This window comes from Heptranchias perlo, chromosome 24, assembly GCF_035084215.1.
Source record: "Heptranchias perlo isolate sHepPer1 chromosome 24, sHepPer1.hap1, whole genome shotgun sequence".
Taxonomy (NCBI): Eukaryota; Metazoa; Chordata; class Chondrichthyes; order Hexanchiformes; family Hexanchidae; genus Heptranchias; species Heptranchias perlo.
In genome coordinates, this window is record NC_090348.1 from 37,729,540 (window position 1) to 37,752,321 (window position 22,782).

General features: G+C 37.7%; 1 protein-coding gene across 3 annotated transcripts in view; it reads left to right on the forward strand.

Annotated features, from left to right (window-relative positions):
- The window catches only part of taf3 (TAF3 RNA polymerase II, TATA box binding protein (TBP)-associated facto), a 160,712-nt gene that overhangs the window by 66,177 nt on the left and 71,753 nt on the right, over nucleotides 1-22,782 (forward strand). The window contains exon 1 of one of the 3 annotated variants that reach the window (XM_068005115.1): nucleotides 12,275-12,359. The exons of the other annotated variants lie outside the window; for them this stretch is intronic. The gene's annotated coding sequence lies outside the window, so the exon portion shown is untranslated. Of the gene's footprint in view, nucleotides 1-12,274; nucleotides 12,360-22,782 lie in introns of those variants that run through there. 3 annotated transcript variants of the gene reach the window in all.

Genomic DNA, 22,782 nt, shown 5'->3' on the forward strand with positions numbered 1-22,782 from the left:
GAAATAAAAGTAGTCCGAACCTGCCATCTGGAGACGGCCTCCCTCCAGATGCAAAAATGCTGAACTGATGCCAGTTACAATTCAAGTAGCTAATTTGAAGCAGAAACCAGTTTGCAGGAACTACACTGAGACTTTGTTGTAGATATTTAGTGGTAAGTGTGAAGTAGGACCATTCAGAGTGAGATCAACTCTATTTTATTGAAAAGAAATGAAAGACGATTTGATCGGGATTGCAATTGCATCAGCATAAAGCTATATCTGTAATAATTTTAGTAGGACTCCAACTAATATGCACTTTTACCTTGAGAGAGTGCTGTTGATGGCAACCATGTATCTTCCTCTATCTACACCACTTCCTAATATAAAAGTGGCAACCTCTAGAGCTCAGATGTTATAGTAGACCAAAACTGCAGTTAGATTAGGCATCTTCTATTCTGACATTTGCATACTTGTGTCGTGGCACTGCTTAATGTGCAGACCACACACAAATGACTCTGCATCAATTCCAAAGCTTAACTGCGAAATTCTGCCACTTTCTTGCATGTACCATCAATAGTAGTTGCAAGGGGATTTTATACCACTGGAAGCTATTCTATCAACCCTTATCTTTGGTGAGGCTCCTTCAAGAGATCCATCCAATCTCCAACACCTTTCATTCGTGCACAGTCGTGGACATGAGGAGGCTAGAGCACAGCGGGTCTCTGCTTGTGCACTCCACTCCAGGGACCCCAACAATAATGCAAAAGTGCCTTGCAATGAGGCCTTCAGGTAGACTGACACCGCCCAACTTTTTCAAACACTTAAGGCAGACTGCCATAAAAATATTTAAATACCCTCAGGGTGGTTGCTGGTCACTGTTTTTAGCATTCTTATAAAACAAAAAAAATATTTACCCTTTGTAATAAAGGACTATAGTTATGTTAGCAAGCATTTAATTAGTTTTAAATATTTACTATTCATTGTGTGTAACCAATCAACCAAACAGAATTACTTTCCTTTTTAGAATGTAGAGTGCACCATCCACATTTTGCTTTGCTCTTTTAATCTCTATACATTGTTCATTTCTATTTTCCCATCTTCTTCCTCTAGAGTAACAGTAATATTTGATACTTGTAAAAATGTGAGCAGATTTTACTGCATCCATTGTGACTAAGGATAATGACTGTGAAGTGCCTAGTATTTTCTACAAAGAAAACAATTATATAGTTCTAAGCTGACACTTTTTTTCTGGGCACATAAATACTCAGTTTTTTTTTGCACTGAGTAAATTGTATTTTTTGGAAAAATATGGAAGTATTTTAGAAAACAAGTGAGTGGTTGAACAGGCCTTACGGGCAGTGCACAATGTATGAACTACATATTTAGAGAATTTCTTAGGGGTCAGGAAGGGAGAAAGTGCTGTTTGTGCTGTGGTTCTTTTATACTTGCAAATTGCACCTTTTTTCCCTTAAAGAAGATTAAGTATAAGGAAAAGTACTTTCATTGTAAAGTACAATCTTCTCCATCTAGCTTGCGAGGGTAGGAAGAATCTTATTGATACCTCCTACCTTGCAGGATTCCAGCCATTTCAGTTCAAAGCTGCTCAACTGTTGTCAGCTGTGTCAGTCTTTATGGAGTTCAGCAGTGATCAATACCCTTTTTAGTACTGGATGCTGATCAGGAGGCAATAGAGACCAGAAAATTGGGTACTAATTATGTTCTGCTGTGTACTCAGCCATTCGCTGATGGCAAGAAGGACTGAAAAAAATGTCAATCACTGTTCAAGGGCAGTTCCGAAGGGCCTATTGCTGAGTGGTTCCACAGCAAGTTTAAGACTTGAAATGGTAGGTCTCCAGAAGAAAGCTGCAATTAATAGTAAAAAATTTAATTTATTCCTGGATACGAGACCTAACTGGAGGAGACAGCTACATCTGCTTTTTAGTAGTTTATGTTTGAATATATTTTTGATCTGTATCAATTACTGTAGGTAAATTTTCTCAGTGATGTTCAATCATCACATGCAAAGAGGGTAATATCCAACATATGGAGGAAAGTCAAGTTGTAAGAAGTCCATGTGAGACTCTGCCACTTAACCTTGCTCTGGATATGTTTTAATTGAAGAATGTAAACAATCTTACAACACCAAGTTATAGTCCAACAATTTTATTTGAAAATCACAAGCTTTCGGAGGCTTCCTCCTTCATCAGGTGAATGTGACGTCAGGTGAACCTGACGAAGGAGGAAGCCTCCAAAAGCTTGTGATTTTCAAATAAAATTGTTGGACTATAACTTGGTGTTGTAAGATTGTTTACATTTGTCAACCCCAGTCCATCACCGGCATCTCCACATTAATTGAAGAAGACAACAAAACGACGTCCAGCATTTTTCAGGAGTAGTACAAAACCAGCTCAGTTTTTAAGTCCTCATAGTCTGTCAGTATCAAGTCAGGCTTAAAAAAAAGGGATAGACTGGCAAAGGGCTTTATGCATAGAGATGCTGCTTTGATTTCTATGGCTGTCTTTGAGAAGGACATTGAGCCTATTGGACAAGGCTCCTCTGAGTCATGCCAGCAATAGTATTCAAACAATGCTGGAGCTGTTTATTGCTGTCCAAGGTAGTTTGGACCTGTTCCCCAAATAGCCTCTTTTCAATAAAGGGAAGCACCATTAGCCTATTCTGTAACTCAGGCAGAAAGTTGGTCATCTTTAACCAGGCAAATCAGTGCAGAGCAATCCCTTGAGCTGGCATCTGTATCCATGCAGATCATCCTTAGATGTCAACAATATTACTCCCTGTGAACATTATTCATATTGGCTTGTGCTTATAGGCCTGATGACTAGAGAGCCTTGTGCTATAGCTTTGTCCATCAGAGTATTATGATTATGAACGAATTCCCTGAAAATGATGTTATTCACATTTGAAAGATTCTTTAGGCATGCAGCCACCGACTACAAGGCGCACTAATTCTGCTGGTACAGAGATATTGATATGCTTGGGAGACTTCTAAAATAATGTCTGCACCCTGGGAAGTATACTCTCTTCCACTACCTGCTTCCCATCTCTGGTTTCAGAGATGATGTGATAAACACCTGGTAGCTTAGAATCTAAACCAGTGGCACCAAGGGAACCTGTCCGATCCACAGTCTCAGGTGTCAGACAACTTGAAGGGCTCTGGAACTTTAATGGTGCTGATAGTACAGAAGTTGCAAAAGTCACTAACTGGACAACATCAAATATCTGCCTGGGGAGAGTAATAGTTGCTACTACCATAACCTCCATGTTGATATTCCTCTGTTTGAAGAAAACCGGTTCACGCAGTATAACTTGATGAGATCTTAGCCTTTGAATGGGTGTCGATATAAATGTTGATTGAAATCAAGTCCACAATTGAAACCAATTCAGTGTCTACTTGCAGAGTGGTAACTGCTTCAGCATTGAGGACCCAGATGCTTTGTTATTTTTATCTTTTTTATTCGTTCATGGGATGTGGGCGTCGCTGGCGAGGCCGTCATTTATTGCCCATCCCTAATTGCCCTTGAGAAGGTGGTGGTGAGCCGCCGCCTTGAACCGCTGCAGTCCGCGTGGTGAAGGTTTTCCCACAGTGCGGTTAGGAAGGGAGTTCCAGGATTTTGACCCAGCGACGATGAAGGAACGGCGATACATTTCCAAGTCAGGATGGTATGTGACTTGGAGGGGAACGTGCAGGTGGTGTTGTTCCCATGTGCTTGCTGCTCTTGTCCTTCTAGGTGGTGGAGGTGCTGTCGAAGAAGCCATGGCGAGTTGCTGCAGTGCATCCTGTGGATGGTACACACTGCAGCCACTGTGTGCCGGTGGTGAAGGAAGTGAACGTTAAGGGTGGTGGATGGGGTGCCAATCAAGCAGGCTGCTTTGTCCTGGTTGGTGTTGAGCTTCTTGAGTGTTGCTGGAGCTGCACTCATCCAGGCAAGTGGAGAGTATTCCATCACACTCCTGACTTGTGCCTTGTAGATGGTGGAAAGGCTTTGGGGAGTCAGGAGGTGAGTCACTTGCCGCAGAATACCCAGCATCTGACCTGCTCTTGCAGCCACAGTATTTATATGGCTGATCCAGTTAAGTTTCTGGTCAATGGTGACCCCCAGGATGTTGATGGTGGGGGATTCGGTGATGGTAATACCGTTGAATGTCAAGGGGAGGTGGTTAGACTCTCTCTTGTTGGAGATGGTCATTGCCTGGCACTTGTCTGGCGCGAATGTGACTTGCCACTTATGAGCCCAAGCCTGGATGTTGTCCAGGTCTTGCTGCACGCGGGCTCGGACTGCTTCATTATTTGAGGGGTTGTGAATGGAACTGAACACTGTGCAATCGTCAGCGAACATCCCCATTTCTGACCTTATGATGGAGGGAAGGTCATTGATGAAGCAGCTGAAGATGGTTGGGCCTAGGACACTGCCCTGAGGAACTCCTGCAGCAATGTCCTGGGGCTGAGATAATTGGCCTCCAACAACCACTACCATCTTCCTTTGTGCTAGGTATGACTCCAGCCACTGGAGAGTTTTCCCCCTGATTCCCATTGACTTCAATTTTACCAGGGCTCCTTGGTGCCACACTCGGTCAAATGTTGCCTTGATGTCAAGGGCCGTCACTCTCACTTCACCTCTGAAATTCAGCTCTTTTGTCCATGTTTGGACCAAGGCTGTAATGAGGTCTGGAGCCGAGTGGTCCTGGCGGAACCCAAACTGAGCATCCGTGAGCAGGTTATTGGTGAGTAATCATCTTCAATGACATAAGCCAGTGAAGCCTTGAAACTCTTGTTTATGGTGATGAACATGGAAAATTAAATCACAGGTGATTGAAGTATTCAAAGGGCTTCAAAGTGGGCCATAAATAAACAAGTAACCCAGAATACCTTCAAGATGTCGTTCTTTGTAGCTTCTTAGAATGAACAGAGTTTTGAGGGCCAGAGCTTTGTTCCAACCCTTCTGTATGAGTGAAAAAATGAATACTTCTGCTGTTTAAAAATTGTTTTTTTGGAAGTGAACATTTTTGCCATGCACTGAATTTAGGCTATTAATATGCAAGAATTCCACAGGCAACATGAATTTCATAGAAACACTGGGAGTGGTATAACACTCCTGTCCTAACAAAACAACATTTTATCCAATTTACCATGGGCAACACCACAAGAGACCTGCTATACTGTGTGTAGGAAATGGATACATATTGCGAACATTGAAGAAGCTATATGACGTTATTGCATTATTTTGTGAAAAAAAACATTTAGGAGTACAGAATGCAAATTTTGAGAATTTTTCAACAAGGTGGGCTCTAATACTCTTGCTCCTGATGATGATGATTGAATTAAATTGCATCTTAATTTTTTTGTGTCAGTCAGTGTTGATCTGTCAGCAGCAAATACAGGCTAGACTGGTGCAGTTCTTTGTCTTTTTTAAAAAAAAGAAAATAACCTCTTATATTGTTTATTGCATAAATAAACTGGGTTGCTGTGAAGATAGATGTCCAGGCAAAGAAGCATCTGAAAGTCACAGGCATTCTTAATGTGAAAAAGAACTACTGCATCCTCTAATGCATCGGACCAACATCGTTCCTAAATCATAGTTTAAAAAAAAACAGGTTTCCATTTAAAAATAATAAAAAAAGGAAGTGACAATTTCTTTAATGACTTGTCTTTCACACTTGATTTGTGTGTTTACAAAACTTTTGGGATGAAACTAGACTCTTGACCTTTGTTCCATATTCTGCATTATGATGACTAGTTTGGTGTATGCTAGTTGAATCAGTGTTTGTCAAATTCTTTTTCTGATACTAATGGATAAATGTTGTAAAACCTAGTGTGTAAGTAACATTCCTTTAGATTGAACAACATTTCTAATTGTCTACTAAAACATCCCAGTTCGTTGGTAAATTGACTGTTACTGTTAAGCAGCCTGAGGTTTCATTTTGTTTCCTCTTTAGGTTTGGACACTAGGTCACAAGAATATATTTTTGGTTTAAATACAAGTCACAAGACTTCACACTGTGAAACAATAATATCATTACAGAAGTTTTTTGCTGTTTGTTTTTCTGAAACAAATCTCACTTTACCAAGAATATGAAAATAATACAGAATTATAAATTAAGGAGAAGGGTACCTGAAAGTGGCTTGTCAAGGAATTCAGATGGTGTAAACTGTAAAAGCAAAGCTGGAGTGGTTTATATACATCACAACCTTGAAATTGAGGTTTGAAACAACTCACTGGTATCAGTTGTTATTTCAATTCTAAATTACTTTTAAATGTAGGTGTTTTAATGTTTTTAGTCAATTTGACTCCAGGCAGGGGGTGCTGATGTGTACTGTATATCCGTGATATGTGATAATGTTCACACAAGAGGTTTAATCAGTAATCTGCCATTGATCACTGAGAAATTCAATTTCCACAATATAGAGTATTATATCTATAACTAGGGTATATCATGATGGACCACCTGTCTCTCTGACTCTGTCATCAGTATTGTCGATTGAGCAGCTAGAACGAGTAGTTAATAATGTAGCTAAAGGTGATGTGGTTTATAAACTTGTGTCCAAAGACCATGCAAGAGAATTGAAGTATAATGTTCAATGAGGTTTGCCACTACAATGCTGTAGCAAGTAAATATATCTGAGCCTAGAATTACTGTATTAATGAAAAGGTACAGTGCAGCTTTTTGACTGTTACCAGGGGGGATAGAAGATAGGATTTAATCGCAGCGTAAAATGTGGGAGGAAGATTACATTGCAGTGCAGTCAGGAGTTCATTTAGTAACATATAAAAGTAACAGTAATAGCACTGAATGCAAAGGCTAGTCTGCTGAATACAAACAAAGTATTGAGAATGCTGTTATGCCTCATAGAGCTGGCGCTGGTGGAAATGCATTGATAAATGTGCTGATAAACCAAAGAAAAAGGGACGCTCCCACAAAGCCCGTCATGGACTGAGGAAGTGTCCAGTTAGAGTAAATTTCATAGCGTGGTCAAACACAATGAAATTAAGCATAATTTGCTGAAGTGAAGTGGCAATGAGAAGGTTTGAAAATGCTCCTGGGAGCAGCAAGCGATCAATTTGCAGTGCATTCACTGAAGGAACTGAACTAAGCACAGTCAATAGATGGGAGGCATGTCTGCTTCAGGAACCTTACATTTCAACAGACTAGTATTATAGAACCAGTCATGGTAGATCAAGAATTATGCTGTGCTTTATAATATAAAAGAGACAAATGTTTTCCATTTGTAGGGGTTGTGCAACAAAGCCAATGGAAGCTACCATGATTGTATCTATATACTTTGAGAAAAATACTTGATCTAATTATGTGATTTTTAACTGTACTCAATTTTAAAAAAAATCATAGGTAGCAAGATTGTTTCTATGTACCTTGATTTAAATTAAGTTAAATATTTTGCACATTGTTGCTATAGTATTATAGAGTGATCACCCAGCTATCCATTTTATGGTATACAGCATGGTACCTGGATATTGTGCATATTAACAGTTTATTTTTCTGCTGTATGTTGCAGGAAAAATTAGTATCTGATACTCAGCATATTACAATATTTCTCAAAAGCTTACCACCATATTAAGGTAGTAATGCTCAAAAGATCCATTATACTGTCATGTTGTATACCATAAAATTGTTAATGCCCCTTTGTCCTTGATTACAAGGTACTCTTTTCAAATTCAAATGACTTCAGAAAACCTCCATGTCAAATGGACCACTACACAGTAAAAAAATAAAAATAAAAAAATGAAATGCTACTATCTTCTCTGACAGTTTGATGTTATCTGAACCCCTCAGTGGGATTACTGGCTTGTAATTCACTTACTGCTATCTATTATCCTTTACTTAAAAACTGAGTACAGTTGGTAGACTATGAAAATGTAATGATAAATAGAAAAACCATTAATGCTGGAATTCTGAAGTAAAAGCAGAAAATGCTGGAAATGTAGAACAGGTTGATCAGCATCTGAAAGAGCAGCCTAGGTCAATGTGTGACCCTTCAGAGCTGGGAATGGGCCACACCCATTATGTTAACAGTATCTTTCTGTTTCAGATGCTGATCAACCTGTTATGCATTTAATGTTTTCAAGTACTTATTGTGCTTTTTGCAGTAATAGAACCACCGTTCATTAGACGTATAGAGACATATAAGTTATTTAATTCAACCGTTAACCATTATCTAAGCCTTGAGGACTCCTGTTCCACTCATCTTGGATGGGTACTCTTGTACATGATAGCTTGCTTTGCATTTGTGCTGAGGTCAAATTCAACTTTCTGAAAATGCAATGCCTCTTTTCCTAAAAATTCTACTCTGTCACAACATAATAGAGCAACCTTTTAGGTGCCAGCAGTGCATGTACTTCTGTAACTTTGCGAATAATAGCTGCAACATATTATGCATTCATAAAATTTAGCCAAGTACTAAAGGATCTCACATGATCTTGCTTACAGAATGAAAAAAAAAATGAAGGTATAAATAAGAGGCGGGACCAAAACAAGAACACCAAGAAGGCTGGGTGTAGTGAGAGACTGGCAGCTGGATGAGGTCTTAAGGGGAGTTACTGCCACCTCACACTTAGTTTGGTATCGATAGTTAATGTTATAAAAACTTAATTCTTTTCCCCCTCTCTCTTCTTCCTCCTCCTCTTCCCCCCCCCCCCCCCACCTTGGATTTTTGTCTTTTTCTGTTGTGCTCCCTTTATGCCGCCTGCACTTCTTTCCTTTTCTGCAGTTACTGCCTGCAGAGGGGAAAGAACACCGTAGTGAAGGAGTACAGTGAGCAGACTGCAGGATGAAGTAGCAAGCAGCAGTCATAACCTTGCAGACTTGTTTTCTGGCTTGTCAGGATGTTGTAGGGTCCTCAAATGCCTGATTCTGGATCACTTATGATTTAAAATAGTTGCTTTTGCACATTCCAATTAGCGATTATGTCCAGACCTGCCTGGGTGAAGGGAGCCTGGGAGGAGGAAGAAGGCAGAAGCTGGGCATTCAGGGCAGACAAAAAGTAAGGAGGACTTAGGGCAGGGTAGAGATATAATAATATAGAAACAAAATTTAATTTACAGCACCCTAATAATTCTGAATAATAAAATATTAAACTAATCCAAAAGTCCTAAATTTGATAAATGATGCATCTGTGTTCTGATGATGTTCCTAATTCTGTCCTACATTAGACTAAATTTTATGCAATTACAAGTCCAACACAACTGGTTTTGAATCCTATTTTTCCTCCTTAACCTAAATTACCATTATTTTGATAGACTTTTGCATTAGAGCTAACTCGATGGCTCAGTTAATAAGAGTGTGCAGACCAGAAGGTACACGGTTTAATTCCCTGTACGTTCTGAGTTAGTTGATTTCAATTATGCGCTACACGTTCGTACTTCTGTAACACTTGCTGGAAGGTATATTTATGCGATGCCACCTAGTTGAATTGCCTACCAGCACACACTGTATTGGTTTACACATTGAGGTACTGGAGAGTCCCCGGCTCCAATCATAGAATGGTTACAGCACAGAAGGAGGCCGTTCGACCCATTGAGCTCGTGCCAGCTCTTTGTAAGAGCAATCCAGTTAGTCCCATTCCCCCACTCTTTTCCCGTAGCTCTGCAAATTTTTTCCCCTCAAATATTTATCCAATTCCTTTTTGAAACAACAACTACTTGCATTTATATAGCGCCTTTAACATAGTAAAACATCCCAAGGCGCTTCACAGGAACGTCATCAAACAAAATTTCACACTGAGCCACATAAGGAGGTATTAGGACAGATGGAGGTAGGTTTTAAGGAGCGTCTTAAAGGAGGAGAGAGAGGCAGAGAGGTTCAGGGAGGGAATTCCAGGCAGCTGAAAGCACGGCCGCCAATGGTGGAGTTATTAAAATCGGGGATGCACAAGAGGCAAGAATTAAATGGAACCATTTTTCAAGATGGAGTTAATACTTTCAGGAATGTGGGGAGAAAATTTGCAAAATACATTTTTTTAAGGCTCATGCATAAGATTCTGACAAACTACAGCACTAAACATCCATCAAAATTCTGCAGTAATATGAAATTGATGTCTTTAGATAGGATCCCACCCACCTGAACTCCTATGACACGAAAATTAACCATAGCGTAACAGCACTGTAGTTCAGAATGTTAAACTGTCAAGGTTAGTGGTTAAGATTAGTCAACTGACAGTTACAATGTAATGAATTGGAAATAGTTTTTATCTGTATTCTTTAAATACCAGAGTACTTATCAGTCACCAAAAATAGACAATTAAAAGACTGTGACTGTTTAAGATGATAGTCCTTTGCACTAACGATGCTACAGCCGTCAGGGAGTTATCTGTGCAATAACCTGCATTTACTGGTAAGCTGTGGTCTGGCTCTTTCAATTCTTATATTTCTAAGACGACTCTTGGACCTTTGTTCTTAAATGTGTACTGTAGCAATCCTTAGCTTTATTAAATAAAAATTCCTCTTCCATATTACTGCGACTACACACAATCTGGTTTGGGAAATGAGCCAGAGAGCAGTGCTTCACCTTTCTCGATGATAATTTATCAAAGCACAATATTTTTCAGGTTCCTGAGCCGAAAACCCGTTTGTCTGTGGTGCAAAAAGGGTCAGTTCTAAAAGTCTCAAACAAAATACCTGGCCAAAATGAAAATGACTAAGCTTATCATGTTTAGGGATGCTGCAAGTAGTTATTAATGACTGGGTGTCTCATTCTTTCATACAGCCTTTAAAGAACTCTTTGCTAAAATGCTCTGTTTCTCTGCGTCTTGATATATCTGTAATTATGTTGAACAACAAGATGTAATGCTCTACATAGTGAAAGAAGCAGTACTTCGCATAACTCTGACTTTTGACAGGTGATTCTTCCACACACAACTCCAATAGCACCTATCTCTCCTCTTGTGTGGGCAAATGAATTAACCAAGTGTGGCACCACTCAAAGGCCGCAAAGAACTGCCAACACTTGGTGCACGTAGTATATATAATGGGTGTCGACATGATTCATGCAGCAAGTTGCTTTTAAATTTCCTGGTTGCTCAAGCATGCAGCATTTAACTGGAAGTTTATACAGTACCTGGAAAACCCTTCTTCAAGGAACCAGAATTGTTATGTTAATTACCATTCCTTTATTACAAAATTATTATAGTATTCTATTATTATTTAGTCTAAGTGAACATAGTTTGCAATTTTGCAGGGATAAAATTGCTTATTCAGATCTCAATATATATTGTGATATCTGTGATTTTATTATGAGAGGCCCGAGTATGTACAGTCCCATTACCTTTTTCGCAGGACAACTAGGAATGGACAATAAATGCAGAATTACCAGCCTTGTCCACATCCCAAGAACAAATAAAATTTAAATGTCCTTAAATGCCGTTTTTTTCTTTATACATTCTTGAGAAAGCCATTATAAATTAACATCATTACTGCGGCAATCATTTATTACTTTCAGGGATGCACAAGGATTTTTGGGAAAAAAGGAGTGTAGTCCCTCCACAAACTTGAATGAAGTGCTTTATGTAGCTTTCAAAGAAGTATACAGCTATCATTACTTTCTATTTTGTGTTTCACTGCCAAATGGAGGTCACTTTTTTTCCATACATTTACCCATTGGCTTCATAATCCATTTTGCAGTGTGCTGGGTGTAACTGATCTTATCTTTTAGATTCAAAGGCAGCATTTCATTTGCAATTCTAAACAGGCGTTGCCATTTTACATTGCAGGTCACTGAAGGTGACAGTTATTTCTGTATTTTTTTCTGAAGGGTAGTACTAGTTCTTTAGTGGCTATGGTTCACTTCATTGCCCTGCGGTATTCAATAAAGGAAGGATCTTTCATTCAACAGCGTGGTCCAGCACAGTAGTAGCTCACAGCTAAACGTTAATCACTGAAGAATTGTCTATTGCTTGCTCAGCAACTGCTGAGTTTCACCTGTATATTTTGTGTGTGAATAGACTTTGCTGCCATCAGGATAGCACAGGCTGAGATGTGGCATTTCAGCTGTGCATGCCAGTCAAATTAGATTGTGTCAGGCAACATCTGAAACAATTGTTTTCTGAGATCAATTTAAAATATAATTGCGCAACAGTGAACAGTGTATATTAAAAGTTTTGCCATGGCAGTGCTAGTGTTGGCATGAGGCAAAGTACTGAAACATTTGTGTGGTAAAATCCCTCATACACACATGCAATTGAAGTTCATAATTGCAGGTAGTTCCTGTATTTGTTATATATTAATTAAAGTAATAATGGTTTTAAATGGATGTCAGGGTTCAAACTAACAGCGACGGTCTTACCAGCAGCGGAAAGAAAATTTAAGCAGAAGCTCTTGAAGGACATAATGAAAGCTCGCAAATCAGTATTCTGAGTGAGTATACCGAGGTTTTACAATCACAGCATTATTATTTCGACAGTAAGTGAGCATATCAATATGTACTAGTTTATTTTCTACTGCTCTCTATGCTCTATCATTTCTTCAACCGTTTATAGGTGTGGGTGCTTTGTGGCATTCCTGGCATAGCAGATGCTGATGGATAACTTCAATATTTGTTTTCCTACATACTAAGCAGTGAGGAAGGTATATAAAGATTATGGTTGTGTTTTAAATTTTAAAAAATTATCCCATTATTAAACTTTCATAACAACCTGCCAATCTGGATACACCAAATTGGAACCTAGCATGCAAGTATCAGTTTATATCCTATGTTGCACACTGAAATATCTAGTTTTTAACATGTGCTTTAAGATATGAAAATATTAAGGGAGAATACTGCACTAGAATGTTGTGGTACACCATCGGATATATAACCTGTGAAGCTGAAATGACATCCAAACCTGACTCTTAACTTTTTTTTTTGTAAAGCACAAATTCCAATTATGTATCTTGCTTATGCCATATATTCTGTGATTTTGCATTTTTTAAAAACTGGGACGATGTAATAGCTTAGAAATTACTATAGGCGATATTAACTCGTTCACATTACATTCTTCTGTCACTGTTTTACTTCCATTGGGTTAACACCTCGGCAAAAATAGTGGACGTAGGAATGCCATACAAATACATCAAGCTAATATCAACAGTAATTTCTAGGCTAATTTTTTTGGGTACTTAGCATAATGGAAAGCTACTGTATGTTCCATGATGCAGGGCTCCTGCACTGTGATTGGATCATATGACACCACAAGTGTTTACAATGCAGACAGGCACCAAATGGTTAAAATTTTCCCTTTTTTCTTAAAACAATAATATTCAGGAATGGATTAAATAATTTTCACTGGTATCAACTATTGGCATGGGAGAGGATAGTTTAAAGGCTGCTGTCAGTTTTTATTTACAAGTTTGCATAATACGATGTCTAGGCCCTAAGCTCTGGAATTCCCTCCCTAAATCTTTCCATCTCTCTACTTCTCTCTCCTCCTTTAAGAAGCTTTTTAAAACCTACATCTGTGACCAAGTACCCATCCTAATATCTCCTTATGTGTCTCAATATCAAATTTTGTATGGGAATGCTCCTGTGAAGCACCTTAGGACATTTTACTACTTTGAAGGTGCTATATAAACGCAAGTTGTTGTTGATGTGTTGAGCAATGAACATTTTGTCAAAGAAAAATTGTGGATAGCAAGCCATTCTAATTCATCATGCCATTGAACTGCTGCAGCTGATTTTTTTCAATGTATTAAAGATTATAAGAGTCAAAACATATTATGTTGTGGAATTTCACAAGCTGATGCAGTAGATTCCCTTTTATTACCAGTAAATGCTTTTAAAAGTTTTTTTTTAGCCCTCCCTGCTGGTAAAGGCATTGCAGAGAGGCACCAGATAATTTTAAAATTTAATTTATTACTGTAATAGTGATCTTTAGGAAATGGATTAAGTGTAGCTGGTGTAAAATAGAGCAGATAGTTTAATAGACCATTGTAACCGAGCGGGCACGTGATAAATGATGTAAGTTTATTATTGGTCAATCACTTAAGAAGGGGGCACGTAGAAAATGGTTTGAATTTTTTCATTATTTGCTTATGTGTTCATTTAAGTGGAATTGAATTCAGACATAGTGTCTCGGCAAAGTAATTGCTGTCTTTGCTTTCATTTTTTCTTTAATCACATCAGTCTGTATGTTTTACGTGTTTGGCAATCTCCCCATCTTATCTCTTCCAGTATTCACCATTCTTTTCATTCTTGCATCTACCATTTTTTATTCTTTCTGTATTTTATTCCTTAAATTATGTTTGTAGTGAGATCTAGAGTGACTTGTTAGGTTTCCAACTACAGTCTGAAGTTTACATTGATACAGTGCTAGAGGCCTCAGACCTTTTAAAAAATTTATGTGATCTCTATATGACCAGTATAGGGTGAATTTTCATATAGGGGTTCACATTGCAACAAACACAATATCTAAAACAATGAAAAAGGGAGAAAACTCCTGCAGGACAATGTTCTAACCTGAACAAAGCCAATGTATCCTCCTGCGTTCTGGGTTCCAAGTTAGTATCCCACTGTTTCTTTTCTGATACACACTACAGTGGGCTTGTGTTAAATGTGACAGATGGTGGAGTTCTATCCTGTGTCATATCATAAAATATTTTTATGTTATATTTTGTTTATATGGCATTGTATATGGGCCAGTATACTGGAGGTTAAAATGGAGTTCCTAAAGGAATTTCTTTTGTGTTGGCATAAAGACCTGCATATAGATACCATTTGAAATTAACTATTAGGTTAGAGTGGTCCGCCTCTGTATATGTCATTGCCTGTGGACAGATGCCCATAGGGTCATGATTGTTTAGCCAAATAAATCAAGCTTGTCAAATGATAATGTATGCACATTTGTCACTGAGGGAAGAAACTGAGTTTATTGTCTGTGATTGCCACAATCATTAAGGGAATGTCAGGTCAGACAGGAATTCCAAAGGTTTTGTTTCAGGCCTGACCTGCTATCGCTCCACACAGCAATGGTGCTGCTATCCACAATCCTATCCAGTCAGATGATAGAAACAACTGATATAATTACCAGTGTGTTGAGGAAGAAGCTGGCCTTTGCTATTTATTTTTTTCATTAATGACATAGATGTAGGTGTTGAAGGAATAATCCACAAGTTTGCGTACAATACCAAGCTTTGTGCAAGTGTTAGGAATGTCGAGGATGCTCAACTATTGCAGCAGATCTCAGTGTGTTCGAGAAACGGGCTTGTGTTTGGCAAATGATGTTTAACTTAGAAAACTGATAGTGCTATGCAAGTGGGCAGGTCTAATCAGGGAACACAATTAAAGCCAGTGGCGAAATAAAGAGATCTAGGTGCTATAGTGCATCACTCTCTGAAGATTCACGACCAATGTCGTGAAGCTATAGCTAAAGCAAATACGGTTCTAGGTTGCATTCACAGGTCAATTCTCTATAAAACAAAGCATACCATTTTGTCTTTGTACAAGACCTTGGATGGGCCTCAGTTAGAATACTGTGTCCAGTTTTGATCCCCTCACATTGTGGGGGATATTGAGACTTTGGAAAGGGTGCAGAGGAGTGCCACAAAATTAATTCCCAGTTTAAAACATCTTAGCTACCCAGATAGGCTCAAAGAGCTGGGTCTGTATACTTCTGAAAATTGTAGACTCCGGGCCGATTTGATCGAGGCTTATAAAATAACGAAGGGACTGGAGGACCAATTATTTGAACTGGATAGGTTAAGGAGGACCAGGCGTCACGCTTACAAATTATTTAAGGGCAGAGCTAGGTTGGATGTTAAGCAGTTCTTTTGAAAGAGAATAGTGGACCTGTGGCACAGGTTGCTGGTGTGTATGGTGAACGCTGCTTCGCTGTATTCCTTCAGGAGAGAGCTGGGGCAGAGATCACCTTGCACAAGTGTAATATAAATCAGGGTCGATGTGAGATGAAGTAAATAGAATGGGACAAGGCTCGTGTGTAGCATAAACACCCGCAACACCGAATGGTATGTTTCTGTGATGTAAATTCTATGTAATGTGATCTCCTGGACTAGTTTTAATCACCTAAAGGGACCGAAGAGGAATTTTGCAAATTTCCCCCCGCCAATTGGCCTGGGTTTTTATTTTCTTTTTTCTCTCTCCCGGGAGATTATATGGCTCTGGGAGGGTAGGGAGTTTCTGTATCGTGATGCATAAGGCATCACAACTATACAGGACAGGCTAGGTGGACCAGTGGGTCTTTTCCAGTCCGTTGTTTTCGTGTGTTTAGATTTCAAAGCAAATAAAGGGTATAGAGATATATTTGGGCAGCAGCTCTACAGTGTTTACTTCACTTAGTTCAATCTTATTTCTACGACACAAGAGTAGGTCAAATCTTCGAGACAGAGAGGAGCACCTATGTAAAAGATCATCAAAGGATCAGTTTGAAGATTGTGGAAAAGGGAACCCTTGAGCGTCTGGAACACATTGTTACTTTCATGTTAGAAAATAAATAGTGTGAAAATTAAAAGTTATTTTGATGTATTCATTTTGCTTTCTGTGTTAATCGTTTTCTTGTAGTAAATTTAATTTGTGATTTTATCAACTATGTAGTCTGATTTCACCTATCAAAGATAGGAAACTTTTTCAATTATTTTGTGAAATAGACTTGCCATTACTCATGACGTTAATACATATTTATGGTATTTATTTCTGAGGAAGTAATAAAGGGAGTCGTGGCAGTAGAGGCACATATATAATTTCTTTACTTAGCTGATGACTAAAGACATGCTGCTATGGGAAAGTGCTAAGCAGACATCAAACATCTCTGTGAGGACGGAGGGAGAATTACCATTAGCACAGTTGTGCACCTCCTAGTGACCTCCTGTAACATTGGCAGAGATTTGACAGTAGGTTCCCCCTTCCCTTTTTGGTCAAAGAAAATGACCAAACCTATATTGAGATGAAGGTGGAAAAAATATCCTTGCAAAGAAGGGGGAAAGTTCAGAATGATTTCAATGGTAGACATGATCTTTTTTAGATGTTGCTTTGCTATTGGAAAAAAACCCCTAATAGCAGTATATTAAAGGATTTCCTGACCAGAGGAGAGATGATTACAGTTCAGTCTTAGGGAACCAAGGCAATATGTTGTCCCCCCTAGAATAAATGAAGCAAAATAGCATCTCCAGAGGGCTCCCTCAAACCCATTAAAACCAAAGTATATGTTTATATGTACCCTTCTGCAAAACAAGGCCTACTTTTTATTGTCCCATGGAATGTATATTTATTTTTTTAATCCATTTGGTTGAAAACAACTATAGCATCGGTTAATTCTGCAGTAGTCTTGATGTATATTCATTGTCCACTTTGGTATTTATCATGTAAAAAAAACTTTTAAATGTCCAGCATATTTAACAGACAGCAAGACAACTGTTTCCAATAACAATTACAAGGGGTCGAATGAGTCTGATCTCAGACACTTAGGCGCCAACACATTAAAAAACATTGGTCATCAGCACTGTTTTAGGAGCTATAGATTTTAGCTGCATTCACATTATATCAAAATAACTTTTAATTTTCACACTATTTATTTTGTCTTGCTTTTCTTCCCCCTCATTTATTTCTCCACTTTCATGTGCATTGAGAGAGCTAGCTAGTAATTAAACTATCCTCAAGCTTCTGAGACCCTTCCCAATCTATTAAATGGAAACTCTCAAACTCCCTTCCTATTGCATTTCCCTCAACTGTCCTGCTGTCCCTTCTAACCTTGCTCCTGCAGCAAAGTGGAGAGCACTACATCAGTAAGGTGAAAGGAAAGCATTTACATTTGCAAGGTGGTCCCACAACACAGCACTAGTGAAAGATGACTTTTTCTTTTAATGGTTCTCAGAATGCAAAAATAGCTTCACTCCCTATTGGGCTCCCTTTTGATATGAGACTGATGAGGTATAGTAGGCTGTGTTTTAGGGGTGGAAGTTGAGGCTGGGAGTGCAAAACGTAAAGAATAGGAATTTGACATCTGATCATTAATTGTTCCTTAGGAGTAGCTGATGATTTTTGCTACCCATAAAACCCCAAAATTGGTTTACAATCAAGATTACTTAATGAATAATTGTGTGGAGCTTTTTTTTAACTACTTTAAATTCCGACCTTTCCTGGCGATAATCAAAAGATGATAATTTTGCTCTCCTTTCATTCCTTAAATAGTCATTGCTGTAAAAGCATTACCAAACATTGAATATATAAATAAAATATACATATATAAAACATAGCTACAATGTGAGTGTACATTATAAAAACAAGCAACAAGAAAATCGATTCTTTTATAGGCGTCTTTTACTTTTATTTTGGAATGGGATTATACAAAAAAGGTTTGGTGCGCTCCTGTGTAATATTCTTTAATGTTTGCATCTGGTATTTGTAATACATGGACATACAGTAAAAGTGACTATTTTAGCTTCAATATATTTTCATTTAGTGCCCTTAATGTCTTTTCTTCAGTGTAAACTTTCATACTAATAACCTCTGTTCTGTGTTGCAAAGTAAAATATTTGTGCTCAGCTGTTCTTGTGTAAATACTGGGAGAATTATTTTACTGAGTACATTTGTTCACTGTAAATAGCTGGATTTTAACCCCTTCAGTACTCTTGCATTTGGTCTGTATTTAAAAAGTGAGTGATGCCATTAGCACCACTTTTTAAGGAAAAAAAAGTTACAATTAATATCTTTTGACTTATTTCATGGCTCCTGTTAATTTTTCTGATCATTTTGTATACTCAATAAATGTTGACTATCTAATCTGGAAAACAGGCTTGGCAGAATTACTTAGCTTGACAATGTGAGGGAACTGAGTTGATAGTGCCAGATACCTTCATTTATCCAATGTGCTTCAGTGATCTTGTCCTTTCAACTGTATATGTTAATTTAGCTCCCTTACAGTGCTGGACTAAGTAAGTCCTCAAAACCAGCTCGTACTGCCATCAATGGTCACTGTTTTTAAAAAAAAGTCAATAAAAAGTACAATGTTAAAGATAATTCACTATAAATATTCCTGTAACAAGTTTATTTTTCAAAGACATGCCGATGCTGCAACATGTCCAATAAGATTAAATTTCTTGAATTTTCATTTCTAGATGTCAGACATAGAACAAAATCAGAAAATGCTGGTAAGAGTTCACCATCTGCTGGAGAGGGGATACCATGCACTCCTTGGACTTCCCCTTTCTTGTTTTATCCACTAAAAACAAACAAATTGCAACCACAATTACATTGTACAATTATAAAAATCTTACTGCTATAATAATACATGATGGAGCTTAACAGTTTATTTTTCAGTAATCCAAGTCATTATTTGTACCACAGTAATGCTAACATGAGAAAATATTAGTGAATAAAAGGTCAGAGTATTTATTTTGATCACAATCTCTTTTTCCATTTTTCCCTTCCTTCTGTCTCTTTCCTAGAGACCTTTGCCATGTCATTTTACGCATTACTCTTCATCACTGTCTTTTACTCTTCCATTGTTCTCGCTTTCACTTCCATAAAACTGTATCCCAAACCACCTAGGATGTTTTAATGTTCACTTAATATGTCCACTTCCATAATATGCTGACTTTAAATCAATAAAAACTAAACCATAGCATACTGTTATAGCAGACATGATGTTTAAATGATCCCATAAAGAAAATAAGATTTTTAAATGATCGTAAAACCGCATTTAGGACTTGTATTTTGTTTTTGCTATGTGTTTCATTGCTATCAATGCATAGACCAAGGCCCATGCTGCAGGATACCACCAAGCTTGAAAAGGGTTGAAAAGAAAATAAGGTAAATCAGACAAGTGATTAGATGGCACCAAGATTGGATTTAACAGCCTGAAGATTGTAGCAACTCTGAGATAACTGCAAGTATGAGTTGATAGTAGTGGTCCATTCCTTCAAAATTTACTTTCTGTATGCTTAATAAATGTTTCAGTTAATAGGTATTTTTCAGGAAGTTGACACTGAAATTTCAATTCATTCCTTTAATAGGTGCACCTTTGTGTGTAAATAAAATGCATTCTAGTGGGTACAATCTGTGGAATGCTGGGTGTATTCAGTGAGAGGAATGCCAAGCAAAACAGTTTGATTTACAGTCTGTGTTGTGCTGACTTTAATGTGAAAAAGGGCACCGAAGTATTTACTTAATGTTTGTTGTTTACAAGTTCAGACTCAGCCATGGAATCTTCCAGTCCATTTTGCGGTTGAATGTGCAATCTGTAGAAACTCTGAAATCAGCATGCTACTGTGATATAAAGAACAGACTGAATGAACTTTACACTGTAAATCAAATTAAAATTGTGATTCTTCTGAAATACTGTAACTTATACACGCCTTCATGTACTGCTATTGTTGAATGGCAATATATATGATGAAGTTAAAGAGGCTAAATTTTCTTACAGTTGAGTAGTTAGGTTTACTGGCAGTCAGAGGTAGTCACGGGCTCTGCTGCAGCTGTTTTCCAGTCAGGAAAGGGGCCTATTTAAATATCTTACTAGCATTTGCAGAATTTTTTTCTCTATTGCTCTCTAATATAGTTTACTAGATGGAACAGAATGGCATAAGGGCATCTAGTAGAAACATGTTTATTTTATGCCTAATATTTAGATGTTCCACAGCGTGAAATTTGTAGCACCACAATGGGAAGGAGAAGCAGTAACATCTAGCCCAGCAGTGAAGTTCAGGAACGTAGTATATAGATTCTGTTTGCCAAATCTTCAATTGTAATAACTTCATATGCTTCACTTGAATACCAACACAATTCCAACCATTTTGAGGGCAAGGATTGCTTGATTTGTGCTGGTCATGTCACTGCACCTGTTTTTAGAACTGAAAATTAGAAGCAGGTTAACAATTACATCAGATTACCCACAATTCATATAATCCATCCATTCCAGCATTAAACTATTACTATTACCGCTTGTGTAGATGTCAAGTGGAAAATGGTGGTGTGGGCAGAGGTCAGATAACATCTGCAAATCAGGCAATAAGTATGTCTATAGCTGGAAAAATAGGCCCCAAAATGTTCTGGATGGGAATCTATGCCCTTTGATACTTTGGTTTTTTTGCAACAGCTTGCATCAGTTGGTACTGCTCTTGCCTCTGCATCGAAAGGTTGAGAGTTTGAGACCTAACCCTGGACTTGAGCGAATAATCTGGACTGACATATCAATGCTGCACTGATTGAAGTGCTGTCATTCAGATGAAACGTTAAACCAAAATCCCATTTGTCTGTTCTGGTAATTCAGAGGGATGTTAAAGTTCCTGCGGCACTATTTAAAGAAGAGCCAATATGTCCTGGTCAACATTCCTTCCTTAAACAGCACTCCTTCCTCAACCAACACCACCAAAAAAATGTCAATCACCCTGCTGTTTGTGGGATGTTGCTGCCACAGAATGGTTGCCAAACTTGCCTACATAACAGTGGTTACCATAAACAATTTTTTTATTACTTAAAAAAAATGTCTGGATTTAAAGTTAACATCTTGAATATTTGACTTAAATTAATTCAAATTTGGCATTAAAAATGAGAAATTTGATTTGAATATTTGTTTAATCAGTGGGAATGAAACCATCTCCAGGGATTACTAAACCAAACAGGACTGAATTAGCAAATTACAGTTGAAGCTGAAGTATGCCATGGGTTAATGATTGTTACTAATTCTGCTCCCTCAAATCGTCAGACACAGTAACTCCTGCAAACCAGTTATTCCTTGGTGTCATCAGCATTTGCTTAAACAAAAAGGTCCATTTTTTAAAAAAAGAGCAAGAAGACAAAAAAAAAGGAAGCTGACCATAATTCCTTGTTACAGTTTTTAAAAAATTTACTTTAATGGGATTATGATAGTGGCATTCTTTCAGAAACAGGTATTTCTTCTGCCCACACTATGCCAGGTGTCATAGTAAAGGTCATGATATGAGTCTCTTTGAAATCTAATGTAGAGTATTGTGTCAGTTTATTAAGTTTTATTTGCAGAGCAGTTATGATGTTGAAACGGTGACGATAACAGCACCAGCAGCCACATTAGATTAAAATGCTAGGCAAATTACTCTGTGAACTTTCTGTATTCTCTGTGAAGTGACCTTCAACAATTCTTTGGCAACTATTTGAAATATATTTTATCAAATCTTCAGATAATGTGTAATTAGATTCCAGAACTGTACTGTATGTGATTTTGATTTGTAATGTAGTGTCCTATTCATCTGCAGCAGGCAATTAAGAAATGGAGGCTAATTTTGTGGTTGTATTTTTGAGACTACAATTTCTTTTTCCCCACACCTATTATGTTATCGTCTTTCATATTTTTCATCCATTTCTTTCAAAGTGTTTTTACTTCTTAAATATTTCTGAAGCATGACCCTTTGTTCTCATCGGCTACTACTAAAAGTCTAGTAATTGCCTTTAAACATAATTTCCAACTTCCCAGTGCAAAATGGAAAAACTAGGAAGCAAGGTAATTATGTTGTTTATTTTTAAATAATTCTAGTCCGTTATCTAAATTTGTACTTGGAATAATAATCTTTCAGTCTTAGTTACACTTTTGACTACATATTTGTCTAGATAAACTCATCGAGCTATTAACTTTACTTAAAAACAGCATAGTCTCCACCTTTTTTTATTATGGAGAATAATATTTATATTTGAATTTTGACATAAAATGCTTACAACAACATTTTATAACTGACAAACCTAGCATCTGCCTCAGTGACACAGTTCAACAGCAAAAATCTTTGTTTAATTTTTTTAAATCTATTTTACATTAAAAATGAGAAGGAAGATTTATGGGTATTACAGTAGTATAGCAGGAAAAACGATCTGGTTATTCTGGCA